A 21,160-nucleotide genomic window follows, 5' to 3' on the forward strand; every position below is an offset into this window, starting at 1 on the left:
GGGCTGCCCTGGAGGAACTACCGGCCAAGTAGGTGAACCAGCGTTCAGCAGACCCCAGTGGGCAGAGGACTGTGACGGCAAGAAACCTGGGAGCGTGGAGGTGCGAGCGGCTCTGGCTGGGGACTCTTGGTAAAGAAACTGGCATCTGTGAAGGAGGTGAATGTGTGGGCAGAGCCTCCGGTGGGGTGAGTCCTCTGGCTAGAGGGGACAGTGTGGGCAAAGTCCTGAAGCTGGGTAAGTACAGGAGGGACCGCATTCAGGGAACAATGCCTATGCCAGGTCCCCAATCTATAATTGTCATCTCGCCAGTTACACCCAGTGGCCTTGGGCAGAGAAACAACTTCACTGGGAATGAATGAACAAGAGACCCTGAGCCTCCCAAATCCTGGCTGTCCCCTGTCCACTCTGTTCAGCATTCAGCAAGCGTGTCTGAGCCTTTGTTGGTGCTGGGCCCTGCCCTCGGAGACAGTCCTGTAAGGCCAGCCACGCGGGAGGCAGGCAGGGGAGTGGGGACAGAGGTTGGCAAAGCTGGAGGGCTAGGCCGTGGCATTCACACTCTCACCCCTGTCCCCCTGACCCTCATGGAGGGATGTTTCACCAGGAACAGAGCCCAGGCTTCCTGTTACTTCCAATAGCCCCACAGCTGTTTGGGCAGGAAATAAAGGTCCAGGGCCCAGACAGGACAAGGGGTGCGAGGGGCATCTCTAGGACCCCCATGGCCAAACAGCCCTCCCAGAGTCCAGGAGTTGGGGCTTTGCTTGGGAGAAGAGTGGGGAGTCTGACTGCCACACCTTGTTTACCCTATTCTCCCCTTTCCCTTCATTAATTTAGTCTAAACAAAGTCCCAAGGAGGGCCTGGCTGCCTTCTGTAGCTCTGATTCGGGCTGGAGTTTTCCTTGGAGAGGACAGGGTACACTTCTCCAGTGGAGCTGGTACTCATAAGGCCAAGAGGTCAGGCTTAGGGCCTTCCGGGACTCTGGTCAGCACTCCCACTACCTTAGCTGGATGGATTGTTGCCATTTTTCTGATGGACACAGTGAAGGGACCCAAGAGACAGGCACCCAAACAGTGCAGGAGGATGCTGACGATCTCTTTACAGTTGAGGGAAGTGGAGGCTGGAAGGATGGAGTGAGGTCCTTTTCCTGTCTCCAGGTGACCTGCGGGCCCTCACACTCTGACCTCGCTGCCCAACGCAGCTCCTTCTGCCCAGAGCCTCCCTGTGGCTCCGCCACTGTCCTCCGGGAGGCCTGCCTGTGTTCCCACAGCCTGGGCCTGCCCTGCCCTCTCACTGAAGGTGCTCATGCAGTTTTTGGAAGAAGGCTTCACAGCCTGAAGAGGCAAGGGCCTGTCTGGGGCCTGTCCACTTGTTCAGTGCTGCAGCCCTGGGGCCTGGACACAGTGGGGCCTCCAAGAACACTGCTGAGGAAGAAAGGGGCACCCCCCAGCACTGAGACACCTTTCTGATGGCCACTCGTGGCTGTCCTTCTGCAGCTTTCTCCACCTCGCATACCCTGCCCAGCGTCACCCTGTAGGTAGCTTTGTAGCCATAAACCCACATGCAGGACCAGGGACACTTCTGCCAAACTTGACAGGGCTCCAGTGAGGACCAGCATCCAGCTGGACGGATAGCATATGTGAACCAGGCTCCTGTGAGATAAGCACTGAGTGAGGCCTCTCCCGTTTCCCCACCTCACGGGGGAAGCAGAGTCCTGCTGAAAATGCCCACCACGTCTCCTCTCCCTGAGGGGAGATGGCTGTACCAGGGGCTAGTATGAGAATCATAAACAGTGCTCATCCTCGAGGGGACCTCTGACCGCTGTCCAAAATGTTCCCCACCCTGAATGGGTGGAAGAGGATGTGTTCTCCAGTGCTCAGGCCGGTGCCAGTTGGCACCACCCAGGCCTGGACACAGACCAGTTCTGTCCCTGGGCTGCCCCAGTGCTGCCCTGGCCACAGGCCTCAGGGTCACCGCTGGCAGGCTTTGCTACCTGCTGGTCACCCACCAACCCAGGGCCCCGGGTGCTGAGGATGGCATCCTGGGCCCCGTGTGTCAGCCTCCCACAGTGCCACACGGGTAGCAACTGTTTCCATGGCATTCAGGCTGTGAGCCCCAGGCTCACACAGCATGGGGGGGGGGCGTTCTTGGGGCCATTTCTCTTGGGACTGCAAGGGGCCTCAGTCTCTCCTTCTGGTCCCTTCTCAGCACTGAAGCACTGGGCACAGAGTCCAGAGATCAGGTTTCAAGCCTCAGCTGTAAAGGACATTTGTATCGTATTTCATTTGTATCGTTTAAAAATTTTTGTTACAATTAGCATCATTGCACAGACCTCACCTGTTGAGTCCTTAATGTCAGCCTCTGTGACCTGTGGAGCCTATGGGCTGTTAGCCTGACTGGGGTGGGCTTTGTACAAACAGGGCCTCACCCCGGGGCCCCAGGACTTGAGCCTGGGGTTCACGCAGCGGGGCGGGATTCAGGCCGTGGGATGGAGTTGTGTGACCCACATCTGTTTGTATTATTAGCTCAGGAGCTGGCAGGCCGAGGCGGCGGTAACACAATTCGAGGAACTGTTGACTCCGCTCGGGCCCCTCCCCATGCCTGCTGTCGTGAGAGCCAGGGAAGACAGCGTGAGGACTGCACGTCCCCTCCAGGGCACTGCTGATGTCAGCGTTGGCGGGGGCCTCCCCAGGGGCCTTGGGTGGCCCCGGGTCAGCTGCCTGGCCTCTGGCATCCTCCTGTACCCGTTCGTGCAGTCCCAGCTTCTACGGCCCTGGCGTCCCCTCCTCCTCCTGCCCTCCCTCCCCTCCCTGCCCTCTCTGACTTCGGCAGGGAAGGTGATGGGGTGGGGTGGGGGTAACCCTGCCTGTTCAGTAAGCTGGGAGGAATGACTGCCCCAGACCCCCAGGATGACGAAGAAAGTTTTCCCTCTTTCCTGCCTTCCTCATACATTCCTACCTCCTCTTTCTGTCATTGGTGCCTGCAGGTGCCAGCATCTCGGGGATGAGCTAGGGAAAGCCTGGGCCTTGGCCAGGTGCCCCAGACTGTGGCTCCAGGAAAGGACCTGGCTTCCTGGCTAGGTGCCCAGCTCTGCACCCCAGGTAGGGGGATCTTGAGACAATCTCCCAAGATCCGTGTCCCACGGGATTCTCAGGCCTCTCCTGCAGGCTGTCGGGGGCCACATGAGATGAGGTCATGGAAGTCCTTCACAAGCCCAGAAGTGCCCCACAAGGTTAGCTGCGGCATAGGTTTTGGTCCTGTAACTTCCCTGAGACAGGACCAGGGGCCTGTGGGCTCACTGAACTCTGTAACAAAGGCTGAGACAGACCTCAACGTCAGCAGGAACCAGGAGTTAGAGAATTTAGTAGACCGTGCCGAGTGCTGGGCTTGGGGTCTAATTCTGGGCTACCTAGAGAGGGAAACAAGGACACCTTTGCCATCGAGGCACAAATAATAAGAGTGTTAGAAACAGCAGGCACCCCAAAGGGGGGTCTCATACTGTGTCCCCCTGAGCCCTTGGGCCCCCGGGGGTGCGAGGGTGAAGGTGAGAGGGGGCCAGCAGCCCTGCCCGTGTTTCAGTCACCCACTAAACAACAAATGTTTAGTGCAGTTGGACCTTTGATTGGAGAAGAGGTTCTACTACAAAAATAAATATTGAAAAACCAGAGACCTCATCTAACCCCACAATTTCACCGATGAGGAAACTGAGGCCCAGAAAAGAGAAGTGGTTTGCCTCAGGCTGCCCAGCTCAGTTGTGTCAGAGCTGCTGCTTAGGCCACTCACTTCTGGTCTGTGGAAAAGAGCCAACACCCCAAGGATGACGAGGACAATGGCAAAGCGGGGTCCCCCCATCAAGGTCTGGGCCTCAGCCACAGCTCCTTTAATATGACCCCTGAGGCGAGGCCTCAGGGCCAGGAGCCGTGTTGACCAGATGCTGATCTGGGCTGGAGAGGACAGCAAAGGCCCACTTCTCCGACCAGCTGAGAGCTCTGTGGGCTGTCAGCCCCAGCAAGGCCTCTCCAACTAACCAACTACCCCAGCCCCAGCTTTCCAGCCTGCCACCCACTGCCCCAGGCATTCTCTCAGAGTCCTTACTGCAAGTAGCTGGGGCAGGCAGACAGGTGCCCCCTCCCCCATTTTACAGTTGACTGAGGCACCCGGCGGTAAGTGGCCCCGGAACCGAGCCTCCCCAGTGCCAACCCTGTGCTCTCGTCATTACTTCCTGCTCTTCCCAGTGTTTTTCCCCAGCACCCCTCCTCCCCCAACACCGGCTCTGCTCACCCTTGCACTCAGCCCTGTGCTGACTGGCCCAACCTTCCCCTGGTTGGCTTTAGCAAGGAGAGGCACCCCGACCAAGGTGCTGCCCGGGTCTCTCAGCCCATGCAGAGCTCCCAGCCTTTCGCACAGCCCAGGCCCAGTCCCTCCCCTTGGAGGTGGACTTCTGTTCACCAGCCCCTGACTGCAGAGAGGGCTCGGGCCAGGAGCTTGGTCCTCCAGCCATGACTGGGTGGGACTAGGCCAGGACATCCAAACAAGCTCCCAACACCTGCCCTTTCCCCAAGATACAGACCATAACTCAGTGCCAGGGCAAGCAACAGTCTCGGCTTACCCAGGACTCTCTTGCTTGGCACTGAAAGTCCCAGGAAATTCCTCATACTTGGGTAAGCTGGGACAACTGGTCACCCTACTCAGCACACACATACCCAGGGTCTTCGTGCCTTCCCCGTCCCCTACTGAGCGGGGTCTTTCTTCATTCTATACCGCTGGTCTCCACTGAGGCTAATGAGTGGGACCATGGTCGGTCCACTCAAACTGTCTGGCCCCCTCAGACTGGGCTGGGGCCTAGCACAGGCCCAGAGTCTGCTAAGGTGAGCAGAGGGTCCACAACCTGTTGGAGGTGTCCTGTCCCAGGCCCTGTGAGATAAATAGCAGAGGGAGCCCACGAGAAGCCTGGTGGGATCCTGGGCCTTGATCCCAACCCAGCTTTATCCTCAGGCTGGGGGCAGGCCACTCTGGGGTGACCCCAGGTGGGGCAGCCCTAGAGCTGGAGCCAGGCAGGGCCTGCCTGGGGCTCACTGAGGCAGCCTCTACCTGTCTAGGCTTGAGGTGAGTCATTTCCTCCCCCAGCTGGTATGAGGCTGGGAGGGGGAGGGAGGGGATGTTATCTAAAAATAGTAGGGCCCAGCCTTAGACATACCCAAAGAGCTTCTCCTGGGGCAGGGCGGGAGGAGCTGATACCAGCTGCGGCCCCAGCCAAATGCCTGCACTGGGCCGAGGAGGAAGATGGCCCTGAGACCCCCGCCCCCCAACCCCTTCCCAGGCTCAGCTAGGGTGCTGAGGTGTGGAGGAAGCATCTGAAAGGCTGAGACACAAGGAGTGTTGGGATGGGGTAGGAGCTTGAGGAGAAGAGGGCCTCAAGCAGACAGGGCCTGGGAAGGGCCGGGAGGTCTGTGACTCGGCAGGCTTGGCCCTGGCTGGGGCTGGCAGAGACAGCAGTGACTGGATCACCAGCCTGGGTTTCCCTCCACATCATCCCCACAGGACCACGTTCACACCACACCCCCACCCACACAACAGAGACACACTCGGAGACACACAGACACAGCTGGCCCATGTGAGTCACTTCCCTCCTAAGAGGACTCGTCCCCGGCTAAGCGGGACTCAACTTCTCTGGTCAGCAGCATAGACTGAGGACCCACTGCGTGCTTGAGCCATGGGAGACAAGGAAGCAATAATCATGACTGTCCCTGGCCTTGGGGACACCTTAAGAGGCCCACTCAGGAAGGGGCAGGACAACACACAGAGCAGAAACACAACAGGGAGGGAGGGCCCTGTGTGGTGGGACAGTCGGGAGTCAGGTTTAAATCCTGGCCCTGCCATTTTCTAGCCATGTGACCTGAGACAAGTTATTCAACCTCTCCCTGCCTCGGTTTTCTCATCTGTATAATGGATGTCGTATAAGGCCTCCATCACATGTCAAATACAGTATTGTCTATAAAGTCCCCCAGCAAACAGACCTCTTTCCATTAAAGCTCATGGCATGAGGCTATCAACTTAAAAAAACAAAAAGACACTACAGATTTCAGTACACATTTCTAACCTAAAGACCCAAGATGATAATATTCCACCTGTGATAGGTTAAGGTGAGGAGCAGTGAGGTAAAAACACCTGCATTTTACAACAATAGCAATAGCCACTGTTGTGAACACTTCATATTTACCTCATTATCTCTTATCCTCACAACAGCCTCATACAGCAGGCATTACTGTTCTCATTTTATGTGTGGAAAAGTGGAGGCCCAAAGACAGTAAATAACTTGTTCCATCCACATCATACAGGTAGCAAATGGTAGAGACCAGGTTTGGACCCACTCTTTTTTTTTTTTTTTTTTGGCCGTGCCATGTGGCTTGTGGGATCTTAGTTCCCGACCAGGAAATGAACCCAGGCCCTCGGCAGTGAGAGCGCGGAGTCCTAACTGCTGGACCGCCAGGGAATTCCCTGGACCCACTCTGAGTCCAAATTTCTTGTGCCTCATGGGGTGTAAGTGGGGGTCTGCTACATCTGGAGTTGGCTGAAGGTACACTGATCTCTGACTTTTGGGGGAGGGAGCCCTTGGACACTAGCCTGGGGTGACTAGACTATGCCAAGCCTTTGGGGGCTGCCTTCTTCCGTCTTACCTCCCTCACCCTGAGCCCTCACCTAGAAACACAGAGTGTATTCTGCCCTCTCTCGGGGTTACCACTTTTACTCCTTACAGTAGCCCAGCGAGGGAAATGCCACGACTCCCACTTGACAGAGAGGGCAGACAGATCAAAGGGATCATGAACCTTTGGTGGTCACAGAGCTGGGGGTGGCAGAGTGTAGACCTAGTGCCCTCCCCTCGAACTCCTAGGCTGAGGCTCTGTCCCAGAACTCCAGCTGTCTGATGTCGGGGAGGGGCAGGAGTTCCTCTGCTCTCCCAGGCTCCTTACACCTTCCCCAAACCATCCCTGTTGCCGCTTGCTGTACTGCACGTAAAACCCAAACCTTGCATCAGTCAGTGGCCCCTGGCTCCAGTAAGAGCCTTTTTCTGTGTCTGTGGGCTTTCCCCACCCTTGTCTGAGTCATCCTCTGCTAGTTCCAGGAGACTGTGGAGAGAGGAGGCCTCTTATCCGGACAGTACAGATGGAGAGACTGAGGCAGGAAGTGACTTACTGCAATGAGTCAGGGGCCAGAGCTGGCAACAGTCCAGGCTGGGAGGCCACAGGTGTAGCTGGCAGGGCCTGAGGTGCCACATACTCAAAAAAGAGTTTTTAATGCCGTGTAGTAGGCACAAATATCAAGAGATTTGTGTTGTAGGCCCTGGGTGAGGAGAGGAGGGGTGATATGGCAGAAAAGATGAACATGATATAGGAAAGAAAACAAAAACAAAACCCAGAAGCCCAGTCTTGCTCATTACAGACTCCCTGAGCTCAGCTGGGGCGTGTAGCTCAGTTTTCTCCTCTATAAAAATCATCATGGTTATCCTTTATTGGGTGAGTCCTAATGATCGCTGCAGCTTAACACTTTATAGACACTGTCTTATTTAATTCCTACTACAGTGCAGTGAGGTTGTACTATCATCAGCCCCATTCGACAGATGACTTATCTGAAGCTCAGAGAAGTTAAGCAACTTCCCCCAAAACACAGCGCTTGTTCCAGCAAGCATAGGACAACAAATCTAGGGGCTGACTTAGAATAGCTCTCCAAATCCAGTGGGGCAGATGGGCCCCCGCGCGTGCGGCGCCCACGTGGAGCTGCCCAGGCGTGTGGGCGGGTTGGCACCAGGAACTCGTGTGTCTGTCAGCGCAGTGCGGCGGTGGAGGCACCAGCGCGGAGGAGAACACCAACAGCCCGGGGATAATGAGCCAGGGCTTCCGGGAGGCAGGGGGGATTCGAGCAAGCCTGCCCGAGCCGTGCGCCCGCGCGTGCCCACGCGTGCGCTCAGGGCGCTGGGCCGAGCCAGTGCCGGCGGCGGCGTAGAGGGCCTCCAGCACAGGTGGCCGAGAGAGCAGGGAGCCGGGAGGGGCTTAGGTGCTGCCGGCGGCTCCCGCCAGCGCCCTCCCCTCCGCCCCAGTTCCCGCCCCGCACGGGCCCAGCCGCACGTTGCCGGCGATTGCCTCATCACGCCGCTGCAGCTCTCGCCCTCCCGCACGTGACGCACACTGCGCCCGCAGCGCCCCGGGCTGCCCCCGGCCTTGTCCCTCCCCGTCCCCCGGCCCAGACCACCGCCAAACTGAGTCCCCAGCGGCCCATTCACCCGGCAGGTGCCGGAGCCTCGTCCCAGACACCTTTGATGGCTGTCCTTTGCTCCGTCTGGTCCGAGCGGACAAATGAGGGAAATTGAGTAAGCCAGCTTAGCAAGGCAGGAAACTCCTGGCCACTTTGTTACGCACGATTTTTCAACAACTTTTCGGGGCGGGAGCGGGTGGCGCAGGGAGAATTTCTAGATTGAAGATGATGGGGAACTCATGCAGTTCTCTGGGGCTGTGAGTATCCTCCCAGCTGGCCTTACTGGCCTGTACCTCCCAGGCCAGGCACAATGCTTGACACTCGTGGGTGCTCCACAAATTCTCTTTGAAATGCATTTTCTCACCCTCCTCCTGCTTTTGAGTGGCTGCCAGAAAGAATGCACAGGTGAGAGAGGGTGGGGTTTAGGGCTGGAGCCGAAGGCAATCGGGGCCTTAGGTTCTGCCTTTGGCATGGGTTTGCTGTTTCACTTGGGCAAATCCCTTGATCTCTCTGGACCACATTTCTCGGGGGACTCAGCAATAAGGTAACATGCCTGGCCCTAAAGCTCAGGACAGGCTTTGAACTCCTAGCAAGCAGGAAAAGGAAACTTCCATTTGAAGCAGAGATTTCCTCTCGAACATTAATATTCTCCTGGGTCTTTCTAGGCAGGAGCCCTCAGTATTCTGTGTCTAGACTCAGTGGCATGAGTGGCTCTGTTGCTTAGAGAATCAAGTCCAAATTCGTTGGCTTGGTATTCAAGGCTTTCTCGTGAATTTCACCCAGCCTATCTAGCCTCACCGCAACTACACCCCTACACTGTAGCCTTAGGAGGAATCTCAGACTTCCCCAAACATACCACACACACATACAGCTCTGCCCTTGCTCACGTTGTTCCCTCCGCCCAGGATGCTGTTCCCTACACTCCTCGAATGATTGGCTCCTTCTTATATAGATCTCCGTTGAAATGTCCCCACCCCAGAGAGGTCTTTTTCAAGTGCCCAGTGAAGCAGGGGCCCTGTTATTCCCTCTAGAGCTACCTGTTTCTTCCCTCCTTAGCTCTTACCGCATCTTGAGATTAGAAGTTTATCTCTCCACTGGACTGAAAGTTCTGTGAGGGAGAGACCATGTCCATTTTCTTTCTTTTTTATTTTTTTAAATTTATTAATTTATTTACTTTTGGCTGCCTTGGGTCTTCGTTGCTGCGTGCGGGCTTTCTCTAGTTGCGGCGAGGGGGGCTACTCTGTTGTGCGCAGGCTTCTCACTGCGGCAGCTTCTCTTGTTGCGGAGCACAGGCTCTAGAGTGCGCAGGCTTCAGTAGATGTGGCACGTGGGCTCAGTAGTTGTGGCAAGTGGGCTCTAGAGCACAGGCTCAGTAGTTGTGGCACATGGGCTTAGTTGCCCTGCGGCATGTGGGATCTTCCTGGACCAGGGCTCGAACCCGTGTCCCCTGCATTGGCAGGCAGATTCTTAACCACTGCACCACTGGGGAAGTCCACCATGTCCATTTTCTTCATCTCCATATACCCAGCATTGATCAAGGTGCCTGGCACATAGTAAGAGATTAATAAATATTTATGGAAAGGAAGAAAGGATGGATGATTGATTAGCAAAAACACTGAGAACAGCCTAAATGTCCATCAGTAGGGGACTGCTGTTGCAAATGATAGTACAGCCATACAGTGGATACTATGCAGCCATTAGATCAATATATACCCACATGGAAGAGTGTTCCTGATGCCTTGAGAAGTGAAGAAAGGAAGTCAGTCCCTTTCTAATTAAAAATATCAGGAGTCAGAGCATGTATATAGATAAAGGCATAGATACGTCTGCAAACATAAGAAAATGTCAAGACGGCACACATCAACCTAAGTACCCCTGAGGAGCAGGATATAGACATTGTCACAGTTTATTATGTATCTAGAACCTTGCTTAGACATCATCTCCTCTGAGAGTCCTCTCTGATCCTTCCTTTGTGTTGGAGGGGCTGCCTCGGAGCACGCAGCCAGGTGCTCCAAAGCAAGGCCTGACGCTTCTTCCTCGGCATTCAGTCCAGAGGCCATGAGTGTGTGCGGGCATCTGGGACAGGGGACAGCAGCTCCTCTGCATGCGTGAGTTTGTCCACGTGGGCAGGTGAAAGCAGAGCTGGCGAGGACAATGACCATAGCAGGACTGACACCAGGCAGCCCATCTTGACCTGCCAGGTGACATCACTGCAGGTGGCCTTGGGCTATCAGAAGAGCCAAAATGTGACGGGAAGCCTGGCCTTCATGCAGGGGGTGCCCAGCCGGCTCAGTTCCAGATTTGGGACAGTCAGCCTCGGCTGTGGGAGGTGCACAGGGCAGCTTCTCACTGCCCGCGGGGTGCCTCGGAGTCGATCGAGAAGCATCAGATGCAGCTTGATGAGAGCAAAAGCCCTTCTTCAGCCTGCCCACTTGTCCCTGTCTGTCCCACAGCGGCTCCCACGAGGCCTGGAACAACACAGTTCAGACCAACTGGGCCAGGGCAGAGGAAGGAAGAGTGGCAAAGGGCTCAGGGTCAGATGTCTGAGTTTCTGTTCCCACGGGTGCCTCTCATTATGCTTGTCAGGAAGCGGAAAAGAGTGCAGACCTTCGCCTTCACTTTGTTTTGCATCTCAACCCAATCTTCCCCTGCCTGTCTCAGAAAAGGTTCCCCACCTGGAAAATCACGGGGTGGTGAGGGGTGGACCCTCCATCTGGAGTCACCTAGTTTCCAGCGGTTTCAGGTCCACACCTACCAGCCAGCCGTGTGACCCTGGACGACTGACTTTGCCCCTGTGTGCCTCGGTTTCCCTAGTAAACTAGGTAACACATGGCAAGTGTTTAGAAGTGGGCCTCATACACGTAGGTGTATCTGTTATCTACATGTGTTTGCTATTATCTTTCTGGCTGAGGTAATAACAGTACCTACTTCACTGAGCTCTTGTGAGGATTAAATTAGATAATGCATGTCAGGTGCTTGGTGTGTTAAGCATTTACTTGTTTTACTAAAGATAACAAGATGGGAGTACAGATCTTGGGAACGGTTTGCAGGCCCTTCAGTGGCCCAGGCAGCCACGTTGGTTCGGTGGTGTTACCGTGCTGGGTGTTGCTGAGTTGTCTGGTTAGTCAACTGCCTGCTCCCTCAAACCCATTTAAACCAGCTCCATCTGGCCTAGCTTTCCCAACACACCATCCTGGCAGCTTTCACGGGCCCAGAGCACTGGGCAAAGTGTCAGGCCTGCTGCAAAATATGTTGGAACTTTATCTGACCCCTGGCTCCCATCCCATCCAGAAATACATTGGCTGGAACTTGCAGGCAAGCTGGAGCAAGCCTGGGGGCTGGAGAAGGCAGTTCTGAATCACAAACCAGATATTCCCCCCACACCCTCCATCTTCGTTGACCCTCCTTTTTATTTGCACAGTTCTATGGATTAATGCTGTTCCTAGTTATGAAGCAGGCTTTAAAACTGAAGGCTTAATCCTGAGCCCTGGATTTGCAGAGAAGGGAAAGAAAGAAGACCGTGCCCCCCAAACTCAGGGAAGTTCACTGCAGAATTTTCCTCTTTTTCTTCTTTCAGTGTTGCTTTGCGGCAGCCTTTTGGGAGGCCAGGATGACCCTCTGGGCCACCATCTGGAACTCCCCAGAAAGAGCCTGTGACAATGGCAGCCCTGGCAACCACGCCAGACTGGCAACTGGCCAGCAGTGGAGGAGGCGGTGCTCAGTCTGGGAGTCTCCACCCCGGTCAAGGTCGGGTCGCGCTACCCTCCCCACCCAGCTCCCTTTGGCGACACCCCCCAGGGAGGTCTCAGGCAAGTGTAGCAGGTCCCCAGACCAAACAGGTCTTCCTGCAGATACTCCTCAAAAGGCCACTGTCTTAGAATAGAAGGAATTCCAGGAGTGCCCCACCCCAAGCATGCATTTGAGCTTTCATAGAGCTAGCTTGCTAGCCAAAGGAAACGAGAAAAAGAAACATTAATGTGTGGGGCCTGAAGGATTCTAGATGTTAGGTTAATTTTCAGCTCCAAAATTTCCCATTACACAGGTCATACTGTCAAGACCCTAAGCCTCACAGATTTGGAATTCATTAGATTCAGAATTTTTGAAAAATCAGCCTGGTCAAATTAGAGTACCAACTGGATATGAGATGATATTATGGAACAACTGGTTTTCTCAGATGTGAGAATCACCGTGTGATTATATAGAACAGCTTATTCCTAGGAAGCTCATGCTGAAATATTTGGAGCTGAAACATCATGATGCCAGCAACTTCTTTTCAACTGGTTCACCAAAAAACTTGATACAGATAAAGCAAATGTGGCAAAAGGGTTAACAATCATTGCATCTAGGTGGAGGGTATGTAGGTGTTTATTGTGCCATTGTTGCAACTCTTCTATTTGTTTGAAGAATTTCTCCTTAAAAAAGGGGAAACATTTAAATAAAATAAGCTATTCACATGCAAAACAAGACAATACAGAATTCAGCTTGCTCTAGCTGAATTTCACCTCTTCTCTGAGGATAGAAGTAGTAAAAACAAGATGGTGTCCAGGATTGCAGAGTTGAGCCAACCAAAGAGAACCAATTATTTTTAAAGAGTATATTAAGTACTTGTCTGGAAACAGTACTGGTCGTTAAAAATCCTTTTAGTTCATGGCCAGAGGAGGACTCATTTTGGAAAATGGGAGAGTCCAGCCCTTTTAGCTTATTGGCATCAGATTTAACACAAGTCAAGAAACACATCTTTATTTTTTTTTGGATATTTATCTATTTGGTCGCGCTGGGTGTTAGTTGTGGCACACGGGCTCCTAGCTGCGGCATGCATGCGGGATCTAGTTCCCTGACCGGGGATGGACCCCGGGGCTCTCTGCATTGGGAGTGCGGAGTCTTATCCAGTACGCCACCAGGGAAGTCCCTCAAGAAACACATCTTGAAGACTTACTATGAGCATAGCCCTGATATGTCACCAAAGGTGTTTTTCCCCTGCCTATAATCTGGTATTGAGTACAAGGTAGCCGCACTTTCTCATTGTGGTTGTTGTGGGCTGAACTGTGTCCCCCACAAAACTCCTGTGTTGAAGTCTTAACCCTTAGTACCTCAGAATGTGACCTTATTCAAGAATAGGATAATTGCAGATGTCTTCAGTTGAGATGAGGTCAATAGGGTGGACTCTATCCAATCTGACTAGTGTCCTTATAAAAAGGGGAAATTTGGGCACATAGAGAGAGCCACATATACACAGGAAGAACACCACGTGAGGATAAAGGCAGAGATTGGAGTGCTGCTTCTACAAGCCAAGGAAAGCCAAAGATTGCCAGCAAACCATCAGAAGCTAGGAGTAAGGCACGGAATAGATTCTTCTTCACAGCCTTCAGAGGGAATCAACGCTATTGATACCTTTAGACTTCTAGCCTCCAGAACTGTGAGACAATACATTTCTGTAATTGGTCACCCAGTTTGTGGTAGGCCGTTATGGCAGCCCTAACCAACCAATGCAGTGGTAAAATGAACATGCCATAAAATTTGCTGTATTAACCATTTTAAAAGTGTGCAGTTCAGTGAATTAAGGGTATTGACATTATTGGGCCGCCATTTTTAATTTTTTATTTTTAGCTAGGGAAAAACCCAAGACTGTGGGAAAGTTGGAAGTCCAAGTTCCATATCTGCTTCTGCTTAGCTGAGTGACCTGTTTCATCATGTGTGCAGTGAAGAGGCAGGCAGATGACTTCCTGCTCTGATGCTATCATTGCCCGTGTGGAGAAATTATAATAGTAATAATAACTCACAGCTTATTGAGCAATTATTGTGTTCTAGGAGCATGCTAAGGGCTTTACAAGGATTATCTCTCTTAATAATCACAATAACTTTATCAGGGAGGTATCATTAGTCCCATTTTACAGATGGGGAAATTGAACCTCAAAAAGATTAAGTGCTTGATTTTGGCAGCACTGGGATTTGAATGAAGCTCATAACCACTGTGCATACTGCCTTCTAGCTCTTTTGGCTGCACTAGCCTAGGAGGAAATTAAAAGCATAAGGTCCTGGGGCTTCCCTGGTGGCGCAGTGGTTGAGAGTCCGCCTGCCGATGCAGGGGACACGGGTTCGTGCCCCGGTCTGGGAAGATCCCACATGCCGCGGAGCGGTTGGGCCCGTGAGCCATGGCCGTTGAGCCTGCGCGTCCGGAGCCTGTGCTCCGCAACGGGAGAGGCCACAACAGTGAGAGGCCCACGTACAGCAAAAAAAAAAAAAAAAAAAAAAGCATAAGGTCCTGATCAGATTGAAACATAGTTTATGTTTATGCCAAATCAGCCAACTGCCCTAGAGCCCCCATTGCACACGCTGTCACACACCAACCCAGCTCTCTCATGTCCCTGTGTTCTTGGGGAGGGACTCTGAAGAGTCCAAGAATTCTAAATTCAAACTTGACTTTCCAGGTCATTCTGAAGGTTTATATATGGAGGTAGGAAAATAAAACATTTTATTTGACAGCTTCTTAGCTTGACTTGTACATTTTGGATAGCTAGACATGTGGTATATGGGTTTCCATTTGTGCTCTTTCCAGTGCCCCGAAGGATAGAGGCAGCCCCGTTACCATGGTGCCCCTGAGCCAACAGATCTCCAGTGGCCTCCCAGTGGCAGCCGGAGCTTGGGACTCTCTCAGAGTCAAAGGGAGAAGCCATAACCTCTGAGCATGGACCAGGCCAGGATCTGCCCTCCAGCAGTTTCACCTGTTTCCATCAAGGGGCAGGAAGATACGTTGCTACAGCGTGGGGCGAAGCCCAGCTCACCCACAGGGCCTGACTTGATTCTCCACCCGCTGCAGAGCCTGCTTCTCCGTAATGCACACCCACCTGCTCAGCCCAGGTCTGCCTCGGTTCTCCAATCACATTTGTTTTCTATATCCCTCTAAAAAAACACCTCTCTGTTTCTCAGAATAGAAAAGGCTAGAGCAGGTTCGCTGGCCAAGGAGAAGGAAAGACAAGGTTGAAGAGACAAGACAGAAAGGGTCCTGGAGAAGACAACAGGGTGGCAGGGAACACAGGGAGAGGGCCGGGGGCCCTCAGCCTCCGGGGGCAAGCGAGAGAGCAGGAGAAGATGAGTAAGCTGGAGGGCTCGGCGCGGCAGACTGGGCCTGCTGGGGAGAGCAGCTGTGCCTGATGGAAGGAGTGGGGGTGGGGGAGGTGGGCGGCTTAGCGAGGCCCCCTCGGCGGCCTCTTGGGTGGACTGCAGCCCCACCGCAGAGCCCAAATGGAAACACTGACTCCAGCTTGAGGGTTGACCGAGGAGATGAGAGGAGGTGGAAAGTGGCTAAAAAGCCCAAGTTTGGCCGTCGCCCCGTTCAAATCCCTTTCTTCCACAACACCCTGCAGCTGTGACCACACTGATGGGCTTCCAAAGCACGATGGTAACCTGTTCCGCGTGCCCCTCACGGCAGGCCAGGCAGTTGTTAAACCCATTTCACCAGCGAGGACATGAGAAGTGGACAGGTGATGTGCCTCACTCAAGGTCACATGGCCAGGAAGGTGTGAACATAAGGTGAGGCCAGCAGCCGGACGTGGGAAAGGAAAACCAACGGCCAGATTCCAGAGAGGATACACAGCGCTCGTCATCACCACCATCAGAGCTCCCGCTGCTTGAGCACTTCCTGGTTGCCTGTGCTCTCGCCCAACCCCCTGAGCCTATGGGAAAAGGCCTATAAGGTAATTATTATCCCCATTCTACAAATGAGGTGTCTGATGTCCAGCGAGTTTAAGGCCATTGCCCAAGGTCACACAGCTGCAAGTGATGAGATTGACAGCCCAGGTCAGAGGGCAGCGTGTGTGCTGGCCTGGTCCACAAGTGTGAGCCTCTGCTATGAGTACACATGAGAAAAACCCACAGAGAACACATGTGCAAGACAGAGGGCCTGATTCCAAGCAGCGGGGAACAGCTGTGTTGGCAGGAGGGGGTGAGAATGTGTGTGTGAGCACAGCTTTGACAGCAGCCAACAGTGCGTGGGAGTGTGTTGACAGCAGGGTGTGGGATGGCAGCGCCATCGCCATGTGTGTTTCTGCTGGCAGCGGAATGTTCTGGTCTGTGTTGATAAACAACAGTTTGGGCAGGCGCGAGGCTGGAGCAGGGACAGAAGAGAAGCACCGGGGGTGGGTAAAGGCGGGAGGGAGGGGGCGTGCCCAGGGTGATGGTGACCCAAGCCTGCAGCTCCCAGAACGAGGGGCCGCAGGGTGGTGGCTGTCGTTTTGTCGGTTGACCTCATTGGGTGCGCAGTCTGGGTGTGGATCCCTCTGCAAACCACCTGATGCCCATAAACATGAAAAACAGGAGCCGGGGTCACACTGTGAGGAAGAGAGTGTTATTCCTGGGTTGGTAGTTGCACCGATGGAGGTTTAATCAACAGCTGAGGCCAGTGCAAACACATCACGATTTCTGTGGCTAGGCAAATTCCTCAAAAGTCAACTTCTTGGAAAAGGGGGCACCCCCGAGACCATCCCGGGTCATGACTGTAATTGGAGCCCCTGCATCTCACTCTTGCCTCCTGGCAGACACAGGTGTAGGCTTGCAAGCAAGGGCATCTCAACCTGGGAGTCACTTCATGAGAGACTTCCCGGGGCTCGGCCCCAACCCCATCACTGCCCCGGCAGGTCCTCCCATCAGAATGCCCCTCTGCTTGCTCCGTCTCCATTAGCTGGACTGTATGCTACCTCCAAGACCCTAGGTATTCCTCACCTCCTCCTGGATGCCTTCCAAACCATCTGGAGGGCCTTAGAACTGCCTCTTTCAGAACCCCAACTGCTCTTGTTGCCAGGGCCTCTCACACAGGCCTCACCGTGTGGATGTTGCCTAAACATCTGCTCTGTGCGGGGCACTGAACTGGGCAAAAACAGGGGGCTATGAAGACCCCTGAAGCCCCAGTAGCCACCCTCAGGAATCTTACAGCTCAGTTGGGGTGCACAGAGGGAAAAAACAGGAATGAGGGTGTGAAAGGCTGAGTGAGGGCGCACAGTAAATGTGGTGGGAGATCAACAAAGAGAGCCAGCATTCCTGATCTGGAAGGGGGTGCAGTTAACACACAGGGGTGAGGGGGTAGCCCTGCCCAGGTAGTTTCAGCTCCTCAAGTTCAGGGATCTCCTGAAGCCAACACATGGTATCTGCTAAATCAATGCCTGGGGTTCCATGATTGAAAGTGTCCCAACCACCCTCTGAAATCGTTGTTTGGGAACTGGAGGCTCCCCCACCGCCCCCTGCCCTCCACAGGGTTGGAGGAAGGAAGCTTTGGCCTGGCCATGCTAGTGGAGGAGGCTGACCCTGCTCTTCCCTGGTCTGCTGGCTGCCGCCTTCCTGCCGAGGGCCTCTTATTCCCCAGGGTTGTTATCTGTACCCGACTTGCTGCCATGTCCTGGCCCTTCTTGTCCTCCAAAGTTCCCAGCTCCTGATCACCCCAGAGGCCAGGGCAGAGAGAAACAACTTAGACTGAGGCTCCTGGTGGATAATCACAGACACATTCGCCCTCCTTGTCTCAGACTGTTCTCTTGTAGAAGTTCAGCAAAACCATGTCCCTCAGTTCTCCTCATGCAGCCCTGTCAAGAGACAGACCTGCTTTCCTCTGTACACCCAAATGGAGTTACTCTTGGCTTTAATTTCTTAACAGGACCAACCTTACCAAACACAGTGGCTGGCTGCATCTGTGTTTCCATTTGAGCAATGTCAGAAGGGCCCTTACCCCAAAACATCTTCCCCACTGGCCCATGGAGGTTTCTGAAGTTGCACTATTAGTCCGATATTCAGGAGACCTTATAAAACTATGATTCGTGTGTACTTAAAAATGGTTAAAATGGGGCTTCCCTGGTGGCGCAGTGGTTGGGAGTCCGCCTGCTGATGCAGAGGACACGGGTTCGTGCCCCCATCCGGGAAGATCCCACATGCCGCGGAGCGGCTGGGCCCGTGAGCCATGGCAGCTGGGCCTGCGTGTCCGGAGCCTGTGCTCCGCAGCGGGAGAGGCCGCGGCAGTGAGAGGCCCGCGTACCGAAAAAAAAAAAAAAAAAAAAAAAAAAAAAAAAAAAAAAAATGGTTAAAATGATAAATTTTATGTTATGTGTATTGTACCAGAAAAAAAAATTTGGAAGGATGTGCTCTAAACTGTCAACAGCACTATTTACTAGATGATAGAAATTTGGGTAATTTTGGGACTTCCCTGGTGGTCCAGTGGGTAAAACTCCACACTCCTGATGCAGGGGGCCTGGGTTCGGTCCCTGGTCGGGGAACTAGATCCCACATGCATGCCGCAACTAAGAAGCCCGCATGCCACAACTAAGACCTGGCATAGCCTAAATAAATAAATATTTTTTAAAAATGAACCTATGTCACTTAAAAAAAAAAGAAATTTGGGTAATTTTACATTCATTTTTATACTTTTCTATATTATTTGATATTTTTAAACAACTGGGCATATACTATTTGTCTGATTAGAAATGAAGATAGGGATTCCCTGGTGGCTCAGTGGTTAAGAATCTGCCTGCCAATGCAGGGGGACACGGGTTTTATCCCTAGTCCGGGAGGATCCCACATGCTGCAGAGCAACTAAGCCCGTGCGCCACAACTACTGAGCCTGAGCTCTAGAGCCTGCGAGCCACAACTACTGAGCCCACGTGCCACAACTACTGAAGGCCACACGCCTAGAGCCCGTGCTCCACAACAAGAGAAGCCACTGCAATGAGAAACCCGTGCACCACAACTAGAGAAAAGCCTGTGTGCAGCAACAGACCCAGTGCAGCCAAAAATAAAATAAATATTTTTTTAAAAAAGAAGGAAGGTAATACCCTCTTTGTTTTGAGAAATAAATACTATGACTTTCAAAAAAGAATAATACAATTCATCCCCTGGAGAGGCAACACCTTAAGTTAGTATGTGTCTAACTTTTCAGATCAGGGAGTTTTGAAAAGGATCCCCTAAAGAGGATTGAAGAAATGCAGGTTCCCTGGCTCAGGTGGCCAAGCAGCCCCAGTGGTTCTGAGAACAGACAGGCCTTCAACTCCCAGCCTTGGAGATGTGTTCTGGGAGCTGCCAGAGCAGTGGGAAGGGAAGGGGGCGAGCTAATGCCCTGCCACCCTGACCTGCGGTTGCTGACACTCCCTCACAAGGCAGGGCCAAGACAAGGTGTTCCCAGTTCCTTTAAGTGGGAGCCTCCACATGCCTTTCCTTGTTTAATAGATGCTTTGGGGAAACATGCACCCAATCTCTGGGCCTGGATGAGGCCTGGAGAGGTCATTCAGTCCATCCTCCTGCCTCTAGGCAGCACTGGCGTGATCCCAGCTGGGCAAGCCTTGTTTTGAGGAGTTGGGAAGCTGGGCATTCCAGACCCTTCCTTGGTCAGTCATTCTCGTGTCTATAAACATTTCTAGCCAGGAAGTCCTTCATCATGTCTAATCCAAACTCTCTACTCCATGAGTTGCCATCCTGTGGCTCTTGTGGGTCTGGTTGGAGACAGAAAAATGCCTCTTGCTTCCCTGCCTTCTCCAGGTCAGGAGCCACTAGACCCTTGAATCAGGACCAAAATCCTAACTGGCTGTGTGACCCTAAGCAAGTCACTACTACTCTTTGAGCTTCAGTTTCCTCACCTGTAAAATGGGGCCAATGATGTCCATAGTGCAGGAACTGAGAGATTGAATGAGACTGCAAATGCAAATGCATGGAAGAGGCATACAACTTGCTGCTAACATGAGGCTATAATTATTATTTATAATAATAACCACCCATCCTGGCTGAACCATTGTACAAAATCGTTCCCACTGTGGTGGTACACAGGGTAATTTTAGGTGATAAAGTTTAATGTGTGTTAGAAAAAAATGAAACTGGCACATCAAGTCCAGGATTTCACAAATATTATTGCTTAGAACAAGCGCAAGTTAAAACAACAACAATAACAATAACAACAACTGAACATTGTTTTAAAGAAAAACTATTAAGTAAATAATACTCTGGGTAGCACAAGGTTAGGGCAGAAATCATCAAGGTGGTTTGAGAAATGCTGGCTGAGTGGAGACAGCAAAGGGGGAAAAGGAGGCTGGTTCTTGAGAGTGGGCAAAAGTGGCTGAGTCTGGGGAGGGCTGAGAAGAGATGTCCCAGAGGACAGGAGGAGACACCTGTTGAGCGGATGTTGAGCATCCTGCCCACCCATGCAGCCCTTTCTGCGTTCTGGAACAGTCTGTCTCCCCCAGAGCTGGGCTGTTACCAACTCCAGCAAGGCTGGTGGGCAGGCGGGGTTAGGATTTCCTGCCCATATTCGTGGTCCCCAAGGCTCAGTGCCCCATCTGCATCCAGCTCTCCCATCCAGGGGGAATTGGACAACTCAAACCCCACCCTTGAATCCCTCCTGCAACATCGCCCATCCATGGTTTGCGAGCCTGCGGTGTGGAACTCAGCCAGTGACTGGGAAACCACAACTTCCCAAATGGATCCCCCTCTTCCACGCTCAACGTGGGGTTCGGCAAAGAGGCCCTGGCAAAAAAGGTCCTCTGAGACCCACTATGTGCCAGGTCCCTCTCTGGGCACCAGGGACACAGAGTGAAAGAAGCCCCTGCCTTCCAGGAGCTCATGGCCAAGCCAAGGAGACCCGCCTCTCACAGCCATTTCAGCTGTGATGGAGCTGGGTCTAAGACTCAGAGGTTTTGGAGGAAACAGTCCCCTCTGCCTGGGGGTCCTCAGCCTCCCAGCACCAGACATTCTATTGGAAGAGGACACCACCTCCCTTTGCCCCGGGGAAGAGGCTCCAGGCCCCTCATTTATCTTCCATCTCCCAGGCCCAGCACTGAGCATTGTAATGCTTCCTCTTGAGCTGGGGTTTTTCAAGCCCCGGGGGTGTATATATGGATGGATTCTCTGGAGCTTGAGAGCTCTCTATGAGACAATAAAATGTTTGTGTTTTCA

Source organism: Mesoplodon bidens (genome assembly GCF_964165515.1).
Source record: "Mesoplodon bidens genome assembly, chromosome: 1".
Classification (NCBI taxonomy): domain Eukaryota; kingdom Metazoa; phylum Chordata; class Mammalia; order Artiodactyla; family Ziphiidae; genus Mesoplodon; species Mesoplodon bidens.